The sequence below is a fragment of the Arvicanthis niloticus genome, chromosome 24, assembly GCF_011762505.2.
Source record: "Arvicanthis niloticus isolate mArvNil1 chromosome 24, mArvNil1.pat.X, whole genome shotgun sequence".
Lineage (NCBI taxonomy): Eukaryota > Metazoa > Chordata > Mammalia > Rodentia > Muridae > Arvicanthis > Arvicanthis niloticus.
Genome location: NC_133432.1, coordinates 600,259 through 614,038, shown reverse-complemented (window position 1 = coordinate 614,038; position 13,780 = coordinate 600,259). Strand labels below are relative to the sequence as shown.

At 39.1% G+C, this 13,780-nt stretch overlaps 1 pseudogene across 1 annotated transcript; it reads left to right on the top strand.

Moving 5' to 3' along the window:
* The first annotated feature begins 10,133 nt into the window (after window positions 1-10,133).
* Window positions 10,134-13,371, top strand: LOC143437524 (uncharacterized; annotated as a pseudogene). Its single transcript, XR_013106950.1, has 4 exons — window positions 10,134-10,190; window positions 11,123-11,249; window positions 11,450-11,510; window positions 12,654-13,371. The product of XR_013106950.1 is annotated as an uncharacterized LOC143437524 (transcript).
* The last annotated feature ends 409 nt before the right edge of the window (window positions 13,372-13,780 follow it).

The following is a 13,780-nucleotide window of genomic DNA, read 5'->3' as shown; positions in this document are numbered from 1 at the left end:
GGAAGAAAGGAAGTAGAGACTTTTTAGAATTTAATGAGAATGAAGACACATCATACCAAAACTTGTGGGACTCAATGAAAGAAGTGCTAAGAGGAAAACTCGTAGCTCTAAGTGCCTACAAAAAGAAGCTGGAGAGAGCATTCACTAGCAGCTTGACATCACACCTGAAAGCTATAGAACAAAAAGAAGCAAACACACCAAAGAAGAGTAGACAGCAGGAAATAATCAAACTCAGGGCTGAAATCAACCAAGTAGAAACAAAAAGAAATATGCAAAGAATCAATAAAACAATGAGCTGGTTCTTTAAGACAATCAACAAGATATATGCTTGGCCAGACTAATCAGAGGGCAGAGAGACAGTATTGAAAGTAATAAAATCAAAACTGAAAAGGGAGACATAACAACAGAAACCTAGGAAATTTTAAAAAATCATCAGATCCTACTACAAAAGCCTATACTCAACAAAATTGGAAAGTTTGGATGAAATGGACAATTTTCTAGACAGATAACAGTTACCAAAGATAATTCCAGAGCAGACAAGCCATCTAAACAGTCCCACAACTCTTAAAGAAACAGCAGCAGTCATTAAAATCTCCCCACCAAAACAAGCCTGGGACCCAATGCTTTTAGTTCAGCGTTCTATCAGACCTTCAAAGAAGACTTAATCCCAATTCTCTTTAAACTATTCCACAGAATAGAACCAGAAGAAACACTACCCAATTCTTTCTATGAAGCTACAATTATGCTCATACCTAAACCACACAAAGACAAAACAAAGAAAGAAAACTTTAGACCAATCTCCCTTCTGAATATTGATGCAAAAATACTCAATGAAATTCTCACAAACCTAATCCATGAACACATCAAAAAAATCATCCATCATGATCAAGTAGGCTTCATCCCAGGAATGCAGTGATGTTTCGATATAGAGAAATCTATAAAGGTAATCCACTATATAAACACACTCAAATAATGAAAAACCACATGGTCATCTCACTAGATGCTGGTAAAGCATCTGACAAAATTCAACACTCCTTCATGATAAAAGTCTTAGAAAAATCAGGAATTCAAGGCCCATATCTAAACATAGTAAAAGCAATATACATGAAACCAGTAGCCAACAACAAACTAAATGGAGAGAAACTTGAAGCATTCCCACTAAAATTAGGGACTAGACAAGGCTGCCCACTCTCTCCCTACCTATTCAATATAGTACTGGAAGTCCTAGCCAGAGCAATTAGGCAACAAAAGGAGGTCAAAGGGATACAAATTGGAAAAGAAAGCCAAAATTTCACCATTTCCAGATGATATGATAGTATACTTAAGTGACCCCAAAACTTCCAAGAGAGAATTCCTAAACCTGATAAACAACTTCAGCAAAGTGGATGGATAAAAAAGTAACTCAAATAAATCAGTAGCCTTCCTTTACTCAAAGAATAAACAGGCTGAGAAAGAAATTAGGGAAATACCAGTCTTCACAATAGTCACAAATAATGTAAAATACCCTGGTGTAAATCTGTAGGGCTGTGAAAGGGGTCTTGGTTTTTGGTAGAAGCACTGGCTGGAAGTAGCCCAGAGACCCTGCAAGGGACAGCCATCTATTCTTCTGTGTTCCCAGAATCCAGGCTTCTAACATGTGGAATGGAACTCCATTACCTTGCACTATTCAGTCATGTAGGGCAAAGCTCCTACCAACCCCTCCACAGGTAGAGGGCATGACTACAGGCCTTAGCCTCAAGAGATTTACATACTAATGAGATACCTGAAGGCCAGAGAGCATAGCCAATTAAGCATTCTTCCTCAAACTCTCTCCTATTTCTCTCTCCCTATTTAACTCAGGCCTGCCCTGAGTTTCACAGGGGGTGCACATCCAGACTCCACTACCATCATGATTTATCATGAAAATAAATCTCTTAAACCCATGGACTCCACATGTCTTTTGGGGCCCTCCCTTCTCAGTGTTCCCGTCTGCTGGGTCCCACATAAATCTAATGAAGCATGTAAAAGAACTGTATGACAAGAACTTCAAGTCCCTGAAGAAATCAATGCAGATCTCAGAAGATGGAAAGATCTCCTATGCTCCTGGATTGGCAGGATTTATATTGGAAAAATGGCCATTTTGCTGAAAGTGATCTACAGATTCAATGCAATCCCCATCAAAATTCAAACTCAATTCTTCAGTGAGTTAGAAAGAGCAATTTGAAAATTCATCTGGAATAACAAAATAGCCAGGATAGTGAAAACTATTCTCCATAATAAAAGAACTTCTGGGGAAATCATCATCCCAGGTGTCAAGCTGTACTACAGAGCAATAGTGACAAAACTGCATGGTATTGGTACAGAGACAGTCAGGAAGATCAATGGAATAGAATTGAAGACCCAGAAATGAACCCACATACCTATGGTCACTTGATCTTTGACAAAGGGGCTAAAACCATACAGTGGAAAAAAGACAGCATTTTCAACAAGTGGTGCTGGTTCAACTGAAGGTCATCAAGTAGAAGAATGCAAACTGATCCATACTTATTTCGTTGTACAAACCTCAAATTCAATTGCATCAAGGACCTCCACATAAAATCAGAAATACTGAAAGTAAAAGAAGAGCCTCAAACATATGGGCACAGAGAAAATTTTCCTGAACAGAACACCAATGGTTTATACTCTGAGATCAAGAATTAGTAAGTGGGACCTCATAAAGTTGCAAAGCTTCTGTCAAGCAAAAGACACTGTCAATAAGACAAAGTGGCAACCACCAGATGGGAAAAGATCTTTACCAATCCTACATCTGATAGAGGGCTAATATCTAATGTACACAATGAACTGAATAAATTAGAATCTAGACCATCAAATAACCTGATTAAAAATGGGGTACAGAGTTAAACAAAGAATTCTCAACCAAAGAAACTCAAATGGTCGAAAACCACCTAAAGAAGTGTTCAACATCCTTAGTCATCAGGGAAATGCAAATCAAAACAATCCTGAGATTCCATCTCACACCAGTCAGAATGGCTAAGATCAGAAACTCAGGTGACAGCAGATGCTGGTGAGGATGTGGAGAAAGAAGAACACTCTTCAATTGTTGGTGTGATTGAAATCTGATAAACCCACTATGGAAATCAGTCTGGCAGTTCCTCAGAAAACTGGACAAGTTTTACCTGAAGAACCAGCTATACCACTCCTGGGCATATACTCAAAAGATGCTCCAACATATAACAAGGACACATGCTCCATTATGTTCATAGCAGCTTTATTTATATTAGCCAGAAGCTGGAAAGAACCCAGATGTCCTTCAACAGGGGAATGGACACAGAAAATGTGGTACATTTACACAATGGAGTATTACAAATCTATTAAAAACAATAAATTATTGAAATTCTTAGGCAAATGGATGGAACTGGAAAATATCATCCTGAGTGAGGTAACCCAATCACAAAAGAACACACATGGTATTTACTCATTGATAAGTTGATATTGGCCCAAAAGCTCACAATGTAGAAACTGTTGTGGATTCCAAGAAGTGCATGCTGACAGCAGCCTGACATACCTGTCTCCTTGGAGGCTCTCCCAGTGCCTGACATAAACAGAAGCAGATACTCCCAGCTAACCACTGAACTAATTAACATGTAGCCATTCCAAGGCAAGGGAGCACTTCCTGCAGGGCTAGGAGCCAGAGCTCTCTCTGTCCCCCTGGCTTCTCTGAGGGCACAATGTGTGCTCCCCTTGTAGATCCTGCAGCAGTCCTAGAATTTTAATTGTTATGTTTCATATAAGTGTTTATTGTTATCCACCTTGTCAGTGTAGATTTTTTTCATGTGTACTGCTCCTCATGGGACTTTTTTCTCTTGCACTCTTATTTAATTTAAAAAGATATTGATAGGAATGATAATCTGTAGAGTTTTTGTTTAATGTGAGTAAAGACCTGATTTGATTCACAAGTACTGTACAATTAGACTTAGTGCCCATGCTTATAACCCTAGCACTCAGGAGTTGGAACAGAAAGAAAAATATTGAAGAATGTCTGCAGGCAGGACACAATTAGTTTGAGATCATCCTGCATCACAATTTATCACTAAATATATATAGTGAGAACAACACACAACCCTTTCCTATTATCAAAGAGTAACACTTGTCAGATGGCTTCTCAATAGTTTTCCAGGGACTTCCCTAGTAATGTATGGCCTTCATAATCTATGGTTCTCCTTTCTTCTTCTTTATTGGCCTGGGCTCACTGTGAATATTGTATAATGAAAGTAGTTTTCAAATATCCTAACTTTGTGGTGTTAACATAAACTTTTTATACCTAGGTTGATTTAAATCAAATTTCTTCTACTCCGTAAACTCTACAAGCTTCTGTAACTTATACAAAAAGAGAGAACATCTTTTGAAATCATGGTTTAGAGCACATCTCATGCCAGTTACAGTAGAAAGTAGGTAAAGCACTTGACTGATGAGAAAGTTCCTGATGTGGCAGGAACTTATATTTGTGTTTGTCTGTGTTTGTGTGTGTGTGTGTGTGTCTCTGTTGTGTATGGTTAGTGTCTCTCTCTGTCTCTCTGTCTCTCTCTGTCTCTCTGTCTCTCTGTCTGTCTCTCTCTCTCTCTGTGTGTGTGTGTGTGTGTGTGTGTACTTGAGGATGCCTGTGTTGGGAATTTTATAGTGTTGTTTACATGATGTGAGAGACCAAGGTATATCAAAGGGATAGCTATATCAAATCCATAGAGGATGATATGCAGAACAGTGTCTCTCATTCCTGAGTATGTTCAATGAATCTGTATATAATCACATAACTCACATAGTATATTAGTTCCAATCAGCATCTTAGGTTTTCTTCAAGGGTCCTTTTGATGGAATTCAGATTTTCTGGTTTGCATGACCACCACAAATATCTGAACTACCTTCCTTACCTCATTGGAAGAAATGATTGTATGGTAGTGTGTCTTACATTCCTGTATTTAGTCTTTCCCATTCTTCAGTTTCTCACAAATGCTCCTGTCTTTCCATGTTTCCATTACTGGTGATGCTGTGGTAAGATGAATATGAGTGGGCTGACACTTTAGTCAGCCTTGATAGGATAACTGTACTCTTTGGTGTTTGTAAAATGGATCATCCTACATTTTTATACTGACCAAAGCAGTGATATAAAAGAGCAGCAGTTATGGTGCCTCAGAGAAGAGTTCTCTAAGGGGCCAAAATGAAACCAAAGTGAAGACAAGGATTCTGAAAATAAGACAGTCATCATAGATGTTATGGGAGGATTCTGTTATGTGAGTGGGAAAACATCCACAAAAATCCGACTGTTAGGACTACTATAACTTCTACTCAAGATATCAGTAAGTACTTATTTCTTCAAAATTCTAGTATATACTGAAGATCAGCTGTAATTTCCTGCAACATGAAGTGAAGACCCCCATTCTCGGGAGACCCTTCCTCAAGCCTCCGGATCGCGACCACCCAAAAATCACAAGAAACCATACCTGGATGCAATCAGCAGAGGTTTATTAGGGGAGGAGCCGGCGGTCAAAAACGACAAGCTCTTTAGCTCCAAGAGCAGGGTTTTTGGCCACGTGTGGTGGGTTAAAGGGTCTTTTATAGCATGGGGTAGGGGGAGGAAGGCATTTTCACGCGCTTACACATGATTGGTTGTTTTACAAATTTTGAACATAGCACTGGGAAGACCAAGGGAGGGGTAACCAAGAACAGTGGAACATTTCAGAGAATCTAGCCCAAATGATAGCATCTTTATCTGTAGTCAGGAATACCTTCCTGCCTTGGGCGAGGCTTGGGGAATGTAATCCAGCAAGTGTCCTTCACCTGGAATGTGAAGGCCTGAAATCTTATTTTCAGTTCCGAATTCTGTAAGGCGAAAAATCTACACATATTTCATAAAATGGCCTTTATAATTTTTCACTCTACATCCCCACTTCTTCCAATTTGGTTGTTTTTAATCATAAAAACTCAATTATTAATAAGTCTATTCTCACCCCACTTCTTCTTATTAGGATCTTTAGAAAAGTTTAAACCCCAGTGTCATCATAATTACCATTTTCTTGACCCAAAGTCCTATATTGGTGGTGCAACACAAAAAGCTGAACAGCATTTATCCTTTCTCTAACAAAAGTTACTAATCTATTTAAAATGTAGGGGCCTATGGTTAAAAGCAAAAGTAAAATCACAAGGGATCCAGAAGGGAGGATTGAACCAACTCTCGAATCAACGTTGCTGTGCATCTCTATCTTGTCTCTGGTCTAACCTTTCTCTAAATTTACTCTCTGGTCACTCTTGAATCGTCTACATAATAGTAACATTTTTTTCTTAGAGCAGCACACAGACTTTCTCCTTTAAGAAACAGCAAGTCTAGTAACAACTTAACTTTGTTACTGACTGTTCTAGGGCTCTCAAATCTACATCAGTGGCAGCTCTCAGCTGATGAAAATAATGAGGTGTCTGTATCAATGTAGTTACACCTGTCTCTATACCTATGGCCACTCCTAGTCACAATGTAACAGCTAGAGTCAAGGAAAATAGGCTCTCTGCAGAATCATCTAGGGTGTATCTCAAACTCAGTTCAAGAGTTCAATCTTAGGAACTAAGTATCTGTTAGCAGGGCTTCTTGGGCTCTATTCTATTGACTAGGGGTCTCAAAACATTTTCTTTTCTTTGAAACACACTTTCAAAGTTGTCCTCTGACTTTTACACATTTTGTGGCACATAGCTGTCTACATACACATAAAATCACAAATATAATAAAGAGAAATTGCAAAAGGAACAAATCTATATAACTCTAGATTCACATTTCAACTTCAATCTTGTAATCACAAGCTGTCATTTAACCTTGGGTGTATACACCCTAAGCCCTACCCTCTAAGGCAGCATTACCCCCGTGCCTCTAGGGTGGGATGTCTCAGGAGTCAAAGCCTGCAGTTCTTTAGCCTTGTAGAATAGCAGGCGACCTTGAGCCAAACAGCAGGAGGTTGCTCTGGCGTCTGGATGTTCAGGCACACGTGTTGGTGGATTTCAAGGAGGTCAGCAGCACCAGGAAGTCTCTTAGCATCCTGAAAAATCATTTCTCACACAAAAGGGACATTCTGGGTATGGAACAAGGACAAGGGACACTCTAGCCAGCGCCAGTTCCCAAGGGTAGTTTAATTTTAGGGTCCTGTATATTCTCTCTACCTGTCCTGAGCTTTGGAGACAATATAAACAGTGGATCTTCAATTCCTGACTTACCTTAAAACTGCTTTCTGATCTAATTACCTAGGACACTTGAAACCTCGGGAAGGTCCCTATTCTAGGCTGTTTTCTTCTAGGTATTTCTTATTTACCCTAAGTCTTATTATTTCTCTGGCTCAAAACCTAAGGTCCCTTATACACTTTAAGTCTCTTGGCCGCTTGGTTGCACTCATATCTTAAGAGTCCATCTGTGTATTTAGCCTGGTAAATAAATCCTTTGCTTTCTGGGGAGTATAGTTCTCCCTTCTCTCTTTTTCTCTAGATAGTATCTGGCAGGATGGCTAGCAATCTGAGTTCTTTCTCTTATTCTGTGCTTTAAGTGAGGCCATCTCTTAGGCCTACAACTGGAACAGGCTCCCATATCAAGACACTTGATTTGTCCAGTTATTGCCTCAGGCCGGAGTCTCCTCCCTTGGTGTCCTGGGCAACAAATATTTACAGCTTCCGGTTTCATCAGGGTTTTCCTCTCTTGGCATATAGCCTTGCGGGCATGGGCTGTGGCAAAAGCATACCTGCTTCTCGACCCCAGGTTCCAAGGTTGCTCTCTGCACCGATGATCTCAGTCCAGATGACATGTGTCCACCACAGTAGCACTGGCTTGTCTCTGACCAGCATGGAGAAAACTGCTCCCATCTGTAAAGCAGGTTACCTTGGCTCCTGGCTGAAGTCAGTCTTCTATTCGTTGAATTCTTGTCAGCTAGTTGCAGCCCAGGAAGTGTTGTATCTGGATGCCCATCCTAGGGAGTATCCCCTCAACCAGACAGGGGATAGGAGCAGCCTAGGATGACCATAAATGGATGGGATACCCAGCCCATCTCTTAGTCCACCATTTTCGGGTAGTCCATGAATACGTTTTGACCCATTGGCCTGGAGGAAGCCCCTGTGTCTATCAAAAGTTGGGTGGCTCCAAGCTGCCCCATCTATCTCAATAGCCGTCTCCACACAGAGCTGTTATCTTTGCCACTTGGGGTGTTTTTAGAGGCCTGGGATTTTCTGGCCCTGGCTTCTATTTGTTAGGGCCCTCTTGGACCCTGAAGCTGGCTCCTTTACTTGCAATGCGCACACTGGTCTTTTTCAAAGAGTTTTATCTCTCTTTGATTGGAATCCCTTTTTTTCTGCTTTCTGTTTCTTGCCTTGGTCCAATCTTCTCTCCCCATGTGCACATTCCTATCTATTGGAATGGAAAGGGGTATTTTGTGCCATTGTATGTTGGAAAGATATAACTTGTTTTCTGATTTTATAAGATGTGGCTTTCAAGATTTGCCTTGAGTGTCAGAAGAAACTTTAGACTTTTGAATACTTTAGGAGCTCCTAAAGACAATTAGAAGCATGGAAGTTAGATTGAATGCATTTTCCTAACAGGATGGACATGAGCCTCTAGCTTCCAGGGTTAGAATCCAATTGATTGAAACAAAAAGCATCTAGATAGGATGGTGTTTTTGAGTACTTGTCTCTCGTGTCTGGCTTTCTGTGTGGAGTTTGGGGATGCTCTTGTAGAAAAGGAGCCTTTCCAGATTCATTTTGGGGGATAGGATGGTTTGTACATTCTTAAAATTTTTCTTTCTCTCTTACTTTCTTTTTTTGTTTCTGCCATAATTTATATATTTATTATAACCCTGATCACTGTTTCTACTGCCCTCACAGAGTCCCTCCCACCAATCTCTTTTGTTTCTCCTTTGAGAGGGTGTGGGCCTCCTAGGTATCCCCACACCATGGTGCATCAAGTCTTGGGTTAAGTGCATGCTCTCCCACTGAGACCAGACATAGCAGCTTTGTTAGTAGAACAGATTCCAAAGATAGGCAGCAGCTTTAGGGACAGTCCCTGGTACAGTAGTTGGAGGACCGTTATGAAGACTGAGCTGCTACATATGTGCTTGGGGCCTCAGTCTACATATCTGCTACATATGTGCTTGGGGCCTCAGTCCAGCCTGTGTATGCTGTTTTGTTGTAGCTCAGTTACTGAGTGTCCCCAACGGTCTTGGTTAGTTGAGTTTGTTCTTCCTGTGGAGTTCCTATCCTCTTGAGGACCTTCAATCCTTTTCTCAACTTTTACATAAAATTCCCCATGGACCATTCTATGTTTGACTGGTTCTCTGTTTCAGTCAGCTGCTGAGTGGAGCCTCTCAATGGACAATTATGCAAGGCTCCTGTGTGGGAGCATAACAGAGTCTTCTTCTTCTTCTTCTTCTTCTTCTTCTTCTTCTTCTTCTTCTTCTTCTTCTTCTTCTTCTTCTTCTTCTTCTTCTTCTTCTTCTTCTTCTTTTTTTTTTGGTTTTTCGAGACAGGGTTTCTCTGTGTAGCTCTGGCTGTCCTGGAACTCATTCTGAAGACCAGGCTGGCCTCAAACTCAGAAATCCGCCTGCCTCTGCCTCCTAAGTGCTGGGATTAAAGGCATGCACCACTGCCCAGCCAGAGTATTCTTAATAGTGTCATGGATTAGAGCTTGCCAGTAAGGTGGGTCTCTAGTTGGGCAAGTTTTCATTGGCCATTCCCTCATTCTCTGCTGCAGATTTCCCCCTGCATTTCTGTTAGACAGCACAAATTTTGTTCTGTGTGTCTACTGTGTTGTGGTTGAATCTTATCCCCAAGCTTTCTTTTCACACTCTCATAATTCACTATTTGGTCTCTGTCCCTAAATCACATAAGATATAGTATAAACATTTGCTATTCAGTGTTAATCTATTTTGCAAGCTTGTTGGTTTTATATTTTTAACTTTATTCTTTTGGTTTTTCAAGATAAAATTTCTCTGTGAAGCCCTTCCTGTCCTGATAGTAGTTATAGAATCCACACAAGCCACCTGACATGTTATTGTACAATAAGTACATGCTTCTGTGCTGCTCTTCATCCATGTGTTTAATTGTAAAATTTGTCCCAATATATAGGTTATATTCTATTTCTAAAAATGACATATGCTCACGATATCAATACTTCCTGAGGCTTCAGAGTCATTGGATTCCAGGTGTATTTTGTTCTGCCTTACTCTTGTATTTCTTCTGAAATTTTTGGACAAATAGGAGCATTTTGCCTGTGTGGATGAATATGATTATCATATGTGCCTCATCTTTAGTTTTGTCAGAATGTGGCCTCAAAACTCTTGATCTTCATGTTATGGGTAGTTGTTGGTCCCCATGGAGATGTTAGAAATTTCCCACCATTATGTGGAAGACCAGCCAGAGCTTTCCACTTCTGAGTTATCTCAGTCTCCTGCCCTATTTATGATCAACATTTATATAGCTAATATTTTTTCTGTCCATTTGTATCTGTTTAAACATGCATTCCCTTTTAGTAAAATTTTATTAATTTTGCATTTTAATCTGGTATACTTTATGTTTCTATAAGATGAATACAGAACTGCTTTGAATGTATAATTCTGTGTAGGAACTTCAGTAAAGAACTGTGAGTTCTCTCTATCATTTCTGTCTCCTTGGTTGATTTTTACAGGGGCATGAGTGTCTTAATATGCAACTTTTGCTGTCCTGAAACTTGTTGCCTTGACTCTGCTGGCATCAAGCTCAAGGACATATACCTGCCTGTGCCTCTGGGATTAAAGACATGAGCAACACACCCAGGTTGTCCATCATTATGTAGTTACTAATTGTTCATACAATTTCTTTAATGTGTGCTCAGTGCTGTTGGTCTGTTTTCCTCTATATCTCCCTCTTAACTGGCATTTTTCTTGCAAAGCTATATCCTATTCGGTGGGTTCAGAAGTGACACATGCAATCCTCATAATACAAGTTCCTTCTAAAATGACATAGCGATTAGATTATAACTTCTGTTTCAAGAAATAAATGGAGGTAGCACCGGAAATATATGATTATATTGTCTAGAAAGCATACATTTATTTACAGTGATGTCAGTATCATGCTTTTTGTTGTACACATATTTTAGGATGCAATAAATTTTGATGACGTGCATATCAACTTCACTGGAGAAGAGTGGAATTTGCTGGATCCTTCCCAGAAGAATCTCTACAAAGATGTGATGCTGGAGACCTACAGGAACCTCACTGATATAGGTAAGATTGTGAATTTTCTTTTGCTTTTCAAAATAAGAGGACAAATATTTCTTTATTATTGATGATACTCTGTTATTTCAATTGAGAACACAGAAGATTGAGTAAAATACATTAGAGTTAGTGTTGTGAAAATTCACAGTAACTTGAATTTTACCTAATTTCCAATAGTATATCATTCATTTTCTGGTACTGTGTTTTAGGGTACAATTGGGAAGACCACCGTATTGAAAAAGAATTTCAATATTCTAGAAGGTATGAAATGTAATACTAATGTGCAAACTGATACAAATATTGTCTCCAAGGAAATTTTAATATGTCCTGGAAACTCTAAAGAAAAGGATGTATGTAAAATATCAGTCCTTTAAGTATAGCATTGATTAAAATATTCTCACAAAGCCATGTGGCTCAATGTCAGTTATCTGATTTGTGTTTGCAAGACATTCCTCTAAGGAAGAAGACATAGAAACAATGCCTTAAGAGATAACTTTATTTGATTTATAGCTCCATTAGAGCTATGCTGTGGAACTACTAATCTGAATAGTCTCATAATATTTAGATGTTTCACATTGAATAGTGATGAATATATATCCAAAGCCATCCAATAAGTAAATAGTCCATGGTAAATTTGGTGATACTCATATTCTTGTAGTGATATTGCTAAATTTATTGAGAGGCCAGTTTATGAGAGTCAAGAATGTTGCCGTGGAGAAACCTCCATCGACATACAGTATGTCTAGAAGAAACAAAGAGTAAAATGGTGTTAATTCTATGTGGAACCATTTCATTTCTTCTTTTTATGGGCATATCAAGTGTCAAAATAATAAAAAATGATGTGAGCATACGAATATTTAAAGGAGGAATATACCTATCTCTATTCCAGAACAGTGAGAAGATATGTAGTATTCTGCCTTTGGTAGACTTTCTGAATATGATAGAAGTTTGCGATTAATTGGTTTTCTGACTTTACTGGGAACATTCCAGAAGTCACACTGCAGAATATCCCAGTGGGTCCTAGAAAAATGTAAATTTTTCTGTTTTTCCTGGTTCACAGTGCTAATGTAGTGTGATTCACACTGCAGAAAATTTATGAATATAATCAGTGTTGTAAAGATCTGCTTTTTTCATTTTCCTTCAGATACATGAAATACATCATACAGAAATCTCATATAGAAAAAGGATGTTATGCCTGTGAGCCATGTAATAAATATTCTTGTCATCACAGGTATTTTCAAAGAGGCAGATCAAACCATAGTTGGGAAGAACACCATGAATCTACGAAGTGATAAAACCATAAGATATGATTCTTTTTTATTATTAAACTGTAAAATTAATTTATATTGATTAATTGTTTGATCAGGGTAATGAATATGGTAAAGCTTTCACTTGTGCCAATTATCGTTGCAGGCATGTAAGAAGTCATAGCAGGGAGAAACCATATGAGTGTAATCAATGTGGTAAAGCGTTTATAAGACCTAGTCATCTCCAAAGACATAAAAGTATACATACTGGAGAAAAACCTTATGAATGTAATCAATATGGTAAAGCCTTTTCACATCAGAGTGCTTTCCAAAGTCATAAAAGAACCCACACTGGAGAGAAACCTTATGAATGTAATCAGTGTAGTAAAGCATTTTCATGAAGGAGTACTCTACAATATCATAAAAGCACACATGCTGGAGAGAAACCTGATGAATGTAATCAATGTGGTAAAGCCTTTTCACATCAGAGTGGTCTCCAATATCATAAAAAAACACATACTGGAGAGAAACCTTATGAATGTAATCAATGTGGTAAAGCCTTTGTTTGTCAGAATAGTCTCCATCGTCATAAAAGAACCCACACTGGAGAGAAACCTTATGACTGTAATCAGTGTGGTAAAGCCTTTTCACATCACAGTGCTCTCCAAAGACATAAAAGAATACACACTGGAGAGAAACCTTATGAATGTAATCAGTGTGGTAAAGCCTTTTCACGTCAGAGTGCTCTACAAAGTCATAAAAGAACACATACTGGAGAGAAACTTCATGAATGTAATCAATGTGGTAAAGCATTTTCACAACGGCGTACTCTACAATATCATAAAAGAAAACATACTGGAGATAAAGCTTAGGAATGTAATTAATGTGGTAAAGCCTATTTACAAGGAAGATGTCTCCAAAACTGTAAAAGACCACATACTGGAGAGAAATCTTTGTCGCTACCCACGTCCGACCAGCAGAATAAGGCAATGGCAACCATGTTCTTCTTCAAGCGGTTTATTCAGCTATTCCTGTACAGTGAGCTTCTCTCTCTGTCTCTGTCTCTCTCTCTCTATCTCTGTCTCTCTCTCTCTCTCTCTCTCTCTCTCTCTCTCTCTCTTCCCCATGCATACCCTTAAAACCTTTTCCTTGTTCCAATCAGTGATTGCCACGATGTCACTACTACTTTGCCACACCTCTCAGTGCATACAACTCCATAGATGGAGTTGTCTTTTCTCTCAAGCAATGCCTATGCCAAGCGCCACCTTGTAATGGCCAGAGCCGAGCCACTTT